Here is a 9,403-nt window from a genome sequence, read left to right as displayed (position 1 = left end):
TTTTTGTCACCAAACAGTGTTTAATCTTGAAATACACGTTTCACATTGCAATACATGTTCCTCTAAAGTATTTGCTTTTCACAATGCAAAGCTCACGTCACTTTTTGATATGACTGATTTCTAATTTGTTCAAATATATTGAACTTTTACGACTGTTCTCTACTTGATAATTACTTATGCGTTTGGTAAACTTATCGATTTTAACCTGGTTTGGCTGCAACAGATTTTGAGAATTTACAAAACAAAATTAAAAAAAACAGCATTTTTTATCACAATGTCGGCCTCAATCAAATAGCACTCTCAAAACCCAGCAGCATGTTGACCTGTTCGCTGTCCTCATAAACATTGTTCTTCTTGGGATTTATGGCAGACTACAACCCACAAAGGTGTATTACTGCCACCAACTGGACGGGGTTGAAAAAAACTAGATAGAAATAAAACCCATACGTGATGGGGAAAACAAACTTAATCATCCCAAAATAAAACAATGAAAAAAACACATTGACAAAAACCAAAACCCTCAAACCTCCACTTCTTCCTTCCGTCAAATCTCCCTTCTCGGGCTCTATGACCTGAGAGGGTGATACGGTTCGTGACAATACTCCATGCAATTCCTCCGCCGAGAAGTCTTGCAGTCGCTGGAACCATTCCGACGCATGCACAATGATATCTATTTTCCTGTACTTCCTCTCCATTCAGCGCCATTAATCACCATAGCTATAAAGGCCGCAAATTCCACCTTCAAGATATCTGGGTCCTGCTGTTGAACGGCAACACCTGCAGCCATCAGTGAAGGCCTATCCACTACCATGCACTCTTCAAGCACCGTTCAAAACCTCAACCTTTTTAAACAGCCCACTGCATATGAAACGCTCTGGAAAGCCCCGACTTTGGCCACCTCATTCTCTTTCACCCTTGTTTGGCATTCCTAAGATGTGGCTTCATGGTTCCCACCACAATTGCAACGTTTCACGTTTTCATCACGTGATATGATCTTTTCCACAACTTGGACATCTCGGCTTCTCCCTTCTGCAAACACTTGAAACATGTCTAAAAGCTTTATAATGGACCACACTGCATTGGTCTTGGGGCAAATGCTTCTGACTGTAGTTTATATACCCCAACTGCACTTGAGTAGGGAGAGACTCCATTTCAAAAACAAAAGAACAGATAGACTCTTCACTTTTTCTTAAATCCCCCACGATTTATCTGACGAGAATCAATCACTCCAGGAATATTTCTCCTCTCTGGAGGGGGGTGCACTGTTCCCGAAGAGACACACAGTACACAAACTTCTCAAAAGCGGGAGGGACGCAACACAAAAAAAATCAAAACAAGCCCGCCTCTTGTGATCCTCACAGCCTTCCAATCAGCTGCTCCTCATTAACAAAATGTACTCCTACAAGATAAGGAGGGACATTCTCATCACCGTATCCTACTTTGCTCTGTTTTATTTTATTTTCTATTGGACAATATTACAATTCTCCTTGATTCCCCCGCCATTATATTCACGCTTCACATCAGCATCCGCTTCCGCCATCTTTCAACGCTCCTTCCTCTCAAACAAGAAAATGACAGGGTTTAAATAACACTACCCATAATGCATCAGCCAATAGGAAGAAGACGTGATACAATGATCTATTAACATTTCACAGACATTAATTATAATCTAAACGTCTTCAGATTATAAATATACATGTATTTATCTAGCACAGATTTCAATAAAGGTACTTACCATGCTTAAAGCTGCAATATGTAACTTATTTGGCTACCTGACCAAATTCACATAGAAATGAGAGTCATAGGCCTGTCATTCCAATCAAAATCAGGTCATATTTTATTTGTCACATACACGTGTTTAGCAGATTAGCAGTTATTGCAGGTGTAGCGAAATGCTTGTGTTTCTAACTCTAACAATGTCATTATATCAAACAGTAATATAGACTAAGATACAGTTGAATAGGATAGAATACAGTACATACATATGAGATGAGTAATGCAAAATATGCAAACATTATTAAAGTGACTAGTGTTAGATCATTAAAGTGGCCAGTGTTTCCAAGTCTATATATATATATAGGGCAGCTGCCTCTAATGTGCTAGTAATGGCTATTTAACAGAATTTAACAGTCTGATGTCCTTGAGATAGAAGCTGTTTTTCAGTCTCTCTGTCCCAGCTTTGTACTGACCAAACAGGTGGTGGCTCGGGTAGTTGTTGTCCTTGATTATCTTTTTCCTTCCTGTGACATCGGGTGCTGCAGGTGTCCTAGAAGGCAGGCAGTTTTCCCCCAGTGATACATTGGGCAGACCGCACCACCCTCTGGAGAGCCCTGCGGTTGCGGTGGTGCAGTTGCCGTACCAGGCAGTGAAAAAGCCTGACAGGATGCTCTCAATTGTGCACCTGTAAAAGTGTGTGAGGGTTTTAGGTGCCAAGACAAATTTCTTCAGCCTCCTGAGGTTGAAGAGGTGCTGTTGTGCCTTCTTCACCACACTGTCTGTGGGGGGGGGGGGGGGGGGGGGGGGGGGGGGGGGGGTGTCGTCTGCAAACTTGATGATTGAGCTGGAGGCGTGCGAGGCCACACAGTCATTTGTGAACAGGGAGTACAGGAGGGGGCAGAGCATGCATCCTTGTTGGGCCCAGTGTTGAGTATCAGCGAAGTGAAGGTGTTTTTTCCTACCATCACCACCTGGGGGCGGCCCGTCAGAAAGTCCAGGACCCAGTTGCACAGGGCGGGGCTGAGAGACCCAGGGCCTCTAGCTTGATGATGAGCTTGAATGGTACTATGGTGTTGAATGCTGAGCAATAGTCAATGAACAATATTCTTACATACGTATTTCTCTTGTCCAGATGGGATAGGGCAGTGTGCAGTGCGATGGCGATTGCATCATCTGTGGATCTAATGGGGAGGTAAGCAAACAGAAGTGGGTCTAGGGTGTCAGGTAAAGTAGAGGTGATATGATCCGTGAATAGTCTCTCAAAGTACTTCATGATGACAGAAGTGAGTGCTACGGGGCGATAACTTAATTAAATGACTATCTTTGCTTTCTTGGGTACAGGAACAATGGTGGACATCTTGAAGCATGTGGAGACAGTAAACTGGGATAGGGAGCGATTGAATATGTCCGTAAAAACTCCAGCCATATTCCCAGTCACCTTGCCATGGTTAAATGCGATGGATGGCATTTTCAGTTTTGTGCGAATGCTGCCACCCACGGTTTCTGGTTAGGGTTGGATTTAATAGTCACAGTGGGTACAACATCTCCTATACACTTCTTGATAAATTCAGTCACCGTATCAGCGTATACAATATTATTCTCGGAGGCTGCCCGTAACATATCCCAGTCTGTGTGATCAAAACAGTCTTGCAGCGTTGATTCCGATTGGTCAGACCAGCGTTGTATAGTCCTTAGCACGGGTACTTCCTGTTTGAGTTTTTGCCTATAGGAAGGGAAGAGCAAAATGGAGTTGTGATCAGATTTGCCGAAAGGAGGGAGGGGGAAGGCCTTGTAGGCATCCCGGAAGTTGGAGTAGCAGTGGTCGAATGTTTTAGCAGCGCAAGTACTACAGTCAATGTGTTGATTGAACTTCTAAGCCTTTTCCTCAAATTTGCTTTGTTAAAATCCCCAGCTACAATAAATGTGGCCTCAGGATATGTGGTTTCCACATGAAGTTCTTTCCAGTGAAGTTCTTTGAAGGCCGTCGTGGTATCGTCTTGAGGGGGGATATACACAGCTGTGACTATAACCGAACAGAATTCTCTTGGGAGATAATACGGTCGGCATTTGATTGTGAAGTATTCAAGGTCGAGTGAACAAAAGGACTTGAGTTCCTGTAGGTTATCACAATCACACCATGAGTCGTTAATCATGAAACATACACCCCCGTCCTTCTTCTTCATTGAAAGGAAGAGAAAGAAGCGGTAGATCTGTTCTATGTGTGCTATTTCTATGCTTCCCATTTTATAGTTTGGTATTTGCATCTCTTACTTTCGGTTTTGTACACCATCTTCAATAATACAATATTTTTGGTTATGGAAAAGATGGTACAATGATTCTCTACACAATGACTGCTTGTTTTGTTACATAAACTGAAATTAGGCGAACTATTCGAATTTTAGCAACCAGGAAATGGTGGAGAATTTCTGCATATTGCAACCTATAATGCATAAACAGAACATTGGAGTATAATCATATACATCCCCAGGGATAAGCTTTACCAGTACCATTCATTAACTGTGCTCTTGTCCTCACCCACTGTTTGCCAACCAGGAAATGTCCAGATAACCCTCTTCATCAATGCGGAATAAAATATAATAATTTGCATTCATTTCTTTATCTACTTTAGCGTTTTACTTGTTTAACTTGATCACATTGTAGTTGTACTTCCTGATAGTTACATACAAGAACATAAAGAGTTATATAAGCTACTGGACAATGCACAACAACAGGTTTTGTGCGCACAAACCAAACACGTGCGACCACAACTCTAGTAGCGTGCATGTTTCTCTTTCCAGGTGATCAACGTGGAAAACTGATTGGATTTGAAAAAAGTCATCAACATGAGGGAATTTTGTATTTCTTTCATCCAACTGTTAACCTAAATTCAATGACATGGTGTTTATGTTTTGTTTATTTCACGTTAAATTCACGTTAGTTTCAATACAATTTTAATCAAAGCGAGACAAACTGCGCCAAATACTCAGGACGTTTGATGCAAACTAGTACCTGTTAACCGTTGGTTATTTCATTCATTTCATTTGTTTTATTCGATTACAGTACACATACAGTCTGGTGTAATTATGTCTGAACAATACATTCCGTTTTTTCATCAATGATTGCGAAATGTGTCTTCAATGATCATGTAATACCTTTGATCACACATGAGATAGATATGATGGAAATTCAATTTTCAGGATTTTTTTTAATGGATAGTGCAAGTGTATTGCCTAATGTGAAAAAAAGTGTCATGTACTGTCATTTTCAGTGCCGTGTCATATTTCATTCAAAGGGCAATTTTGAAACATGTATCTTCAATGTTTTGCTATTGTATTAACTGATTGTTAAAACAACTAAATTAATAAGAAATATTATGTGTTTTGTTGATTTAAAGTAATGTCCTCATGGTATTTCACATGAATAACCTTTTACTGCAGTGGGCTAAATCAGGGTCACACAGAGAATTTATTGGTAGTTTTAAACAAATCTACTTTGAGACAAAAGTATGTACCTCACACACGGTTATGGGCTTAAAAAAAAAGAAGACACCTGTACCATGTCAGATATAGAGTTAAAATGTTTTCCATTTTGTGTTTGCATCCCAATAGTACACTTTATATACATCACAGAAGACTGAAATATAACAAAACAGTAAGACATCGAAACAGAAGCTAGAGCCATTATGACTCTTCTAATTGTAGGTCTTTTCTTTTCTTAATCTGTGGGGTCAACTTCTCTGCAAATTAAACAAGTTCTCTCTTGGCTTGTTCTATTCTCTTTTGAGGAGTGATATGACCAGAGGGGTTGTGCTTTTGTGTTGTGTTCGTGTGCGTGTGTGTGTGTGTGCGCATGTGTGTGTAGGATCATTCTGCTGGCTAAACTCAAAAGGCTGTATGGATGTAGATTTGTAGATGTGTTTAAGAGGTGGGTATACGTTTACAATCGTTCACAAACTCACTCTCTCTGTTTTTCATTACGCACAACCACCACCTCTCCTGTAATTTGATCTTTTGAATGCAATTGATTGTATGGTGTCATGGATGATGATGATGATGATGATGATGATGATGATAATTGTGATGAGAGGGATGGGCATTAACACTCCTCTTGCTGCAGGTGAGCAATGACCCCACAGGAGCAGGTGGACTTCAAATCCCACAATTCTGTATTAGAGGCATCCGCTTCCCTGAAGGCCCCCAGGTTCTTTACCTATTATTTTCAATGGTCTCCCTTATCTACTTTCCTTTTACACTGCTCATCAGTGTGGACTATATGGAGAAGGTATTGCAAAAACTGTCACTTGAACTGAGACGCAGTGAAGCCAAACATATTGCAGAGAAAGTTTGAAACAAGAGGCTGAACACGATAGCATACTAATAAGCACCTGTGCATGTACATTGGACGTCCCTCCCCTTCATACAACGTGATAGCTGTGTGACAACAAATGCCGGCGAGATCAGCCTCGTGCCTCATACTCTCTTTGTTTGTGTCAGAAGTTGCACCGCTTCGTGTGGTAATGCCGTATCATTGAATCTACCTTTATCTTCAAGTGCTATATGCTGGAAATCTATCATAAAACTTTATTGGAGCAAATCTGTTGAGTTCAAAGAAGAAAAAGCAAGGGGGAAAAGCCACTGAAACCCAACCCCAGCCATTGGCAAGTTCCTCTTTTCTCTCTGACATCTTTCTTTCTTTCGGCTCAACTGGCATGATTGCATTGGACGGTGGTGGTGGCATAGCAGGAAAGATGGGGTCAAGCCAGCGTAACCTTGGAGAAACAAATATTAAAGATCCTTCTCTCTCATTAGCCTTGTGTAGAAGAGTGGTTGGGTGATTAATGAATGTTGGGTGAAGGGACATTTTAAAAGACTACACAATATCACTGTGTCTGTCTCAAATGGCACCCTATTCTATATATATAGTGCACTAGTTTTGACCAGGGTCTAGAGGGCTCTGGTGAAAAGTAGTGCACTATATATGGAATAGGGTGCCATTTGGGATGTATGTAGCCCATCACTGCTGCTTTCAAGTGTCATGTCATCATAGTAGGGGAAAGTGGTTGACCACCAAGTGCTAAGTGATGTTGCTAATAATAAATTGCAGCTGAAATGTAATATATGGTGGGTATGATTCTTTGTTCGGAGCAGCGTACACCAACTCGGCACAATTAAACTTATTCATCTCCCTGGTGTTTTTAGCTCATCAATTATATTGTGATACACTTAATGTCCATAAGGGGATGATATATGATTGGTCTAATTATTTCTTATTCACCATGCTTTCCAAAGCATATCAATTTTGTTAATACAATGTAATTAAAACACGTCAGAGCACTACAAGTTGCTGGCTGTATTAATGACTATGAAAATTATTTGAATTAAATAGCCAATTATAAAAAATCCTAACCATGAGAATTGACATTTAAATTAATTTCATTGAAATTGCTTTTCAACATTGTTTTATCAAAGCTTTATGGGGTGAATACATTATTACATCAAACAATATATGGTGTCATTGATCATGCAGAAGTCTTTTGAGGTGATTACAGTTGGACAGTACTCATTTGTTTGCAATACTAATTTTCTTGGCAAGACTGGCAACCAACTACACGCCCTGACGGTTGTCAGGGTTGATCATTGCAACACTGTTCTACCTGCTAGTTGTAGTAGGGAGAAATGACAACATTGACACATGTTTTCCACAATCAGTTACTGTAATTCTACTTTAATTCTAACAAAAAAACATATCCATCTTCATTCAACCACAAAACACTACTTGCCAAGAGAAGCTTATACATAACAAGGTCAGAGTACAGGAGGTACAGAGTGGCTGTCACGTTCTGACCTTAGTTCCTTTGTTATGCCTTTATTTTAGTTTGGACAGGGCGTGAGTTGGGGTGGGCATTCTATGTTGTTTTTTCTATGTTTTGTCCTGTTGTTCTATTTCTATGTGTTTGGCCTTGTATGGTTCTCAATCAGAGGCAGGTGTCAGTCGTTGTCTCTGATTGGGAGCCATATTTAGGTAGCCTGTTTTCCTTTGTGTTTGGTGGGTGGTTATTTTCTGTTTAGTGGTTTTTGTTTCACCGTACAGGAGTGTTCGTTTGTCGTTTTATTGTTTTTGTTCAGTGTTCATTATTCGTATTAAAACAATATGGAGACTTACCACGCGGCGCATTGGTCCTCCTCTTCTTCCAACCACGACAAGCGTTACAGTGGCAGGCGGGCTCGAGGTCAGGGCAGGCGGTATGGTCAGGCAGGCGGGTTCAGAGTCAAGGCAGGCAAGGGTCAAAACCGGGAGGAATGGCAAAAGAGAGATAAGAAAAAGCAGGAGCACGGAAAACCACACTGGTTGACTTGACAGGACAATACGAACTGGCAACAGACAAACAGCGAACATCAGAGTAAATACCCAGAGACTAATGGGGAAAACGGGTGACACCTGGAGGTGGGTGGATGCAATCACAAAGACAGGTGAAACAGATCAGGGCGTGACACGGGCACTGATACATTTCAAGCTCTTGTACTACTTTTCAAGGCTTGACATAAAGAAAATATACAGAGAAACCATGTTGTCTACAATTGGTAAATTCTCATGTGACGGCTTGTAAGGTATGATAGAGCTACAGGCACTAACACCACAGTGCATACTTCATCTGAACAGCTGCATTGGATTGAGAATAACAGTTGGTATCACACAAAACATGTTTTTTTTTCTTCTTCTAAGGGCACTGTGTATTGATAAAGGGTCCGATTTATAAGGAAATGCCCATACAGCTTGCCAAGGTGGTTACATCATTTCTTCATCTCCACCCCCCTCCTCTTTTATTCTCCTCTTCAAGAAAGCTAATCAGAGTGATTTTTTAAAGATATTACAAGCGCAATGATTTGCAGTTAACCCATGCAAAAAAACATGTAATAGTGGGCATATGTCCTAGTGGCGCAGAGGTCCAAGACACTGCATTTTAGTGCTAGAGGAGTCAGTACAGACACTCTGGTTCAAATCCAGGCTGTTTCACAACCAGCTGTGATTGGGAGTCCCATAGGGCAGTGCACAATTGGCCCAGCTGTCACAACTTCGGCCGAAGTTGGTCCCTCTCCTTGTTCAGGCGGCGGTCGACGTCACCGGCTTTCTAGTCACCACCGATCCATGTTTCATTTTCGTTTTGTTTTGTCGTGGATTCCATTAATTATGTTCCTTATTTAACCCTCTGACTTCCCTCTCTATTTTGTGCGTTATTGTTTGTTATGTGGGTTCGTGTTCTTGTGCCCTGGATTATTTTTGTGTTGTTGCCTTGTTGGAACATTATCTTAATTTTGAGTAACCTTTTGGACTATTACTCATATCTGTGTCCTGCGCCTGACTCCGCATTTTTCCATTCACCAACACCCTCGCAGAATAACGCACCACTAATGGAGTCAGCAGGTACAGCCAGCCCTCCTCTCCCAATGGAGGAGTGTGTTCAGCAGCACGCGACCATGTTACAGAGTCTCGGTACAGCCATGGATCGCGTGGTGCAATCCATGGACCGATGGGAGAGAGGGGGTTTTCCGGTTCACCCATCAGCACCTCCCCAGCTCCTACAACAACCGACCCAGATGTCCACACCTCCTTCATCAGGATCCAGTGGGATTCGGCTCTTGCTCCCGGGAGCGTATGATGGATCGGCTGCTGGGTGCCAGGGGTTCCT

Source organism: Salvelinus fontinalis, chromosome 23 (assembly GCF_029448725.1).
Source record: "Salvelinus fontinalis isolate EN_2023a chromosome 23, ASM2944872v1, whole genome shotgun sequence".
NCBI lineage: Eukaryota > Metazoa > Chordata > Actinopteri > Salmoniformes > Salmonidae > Salvelinus > Salvelinus fontinalis.
The sequence above is the reverse complement of the archived record's forward strand: the minus strand, read 5'-3'. Positions refer to the sequence as shown.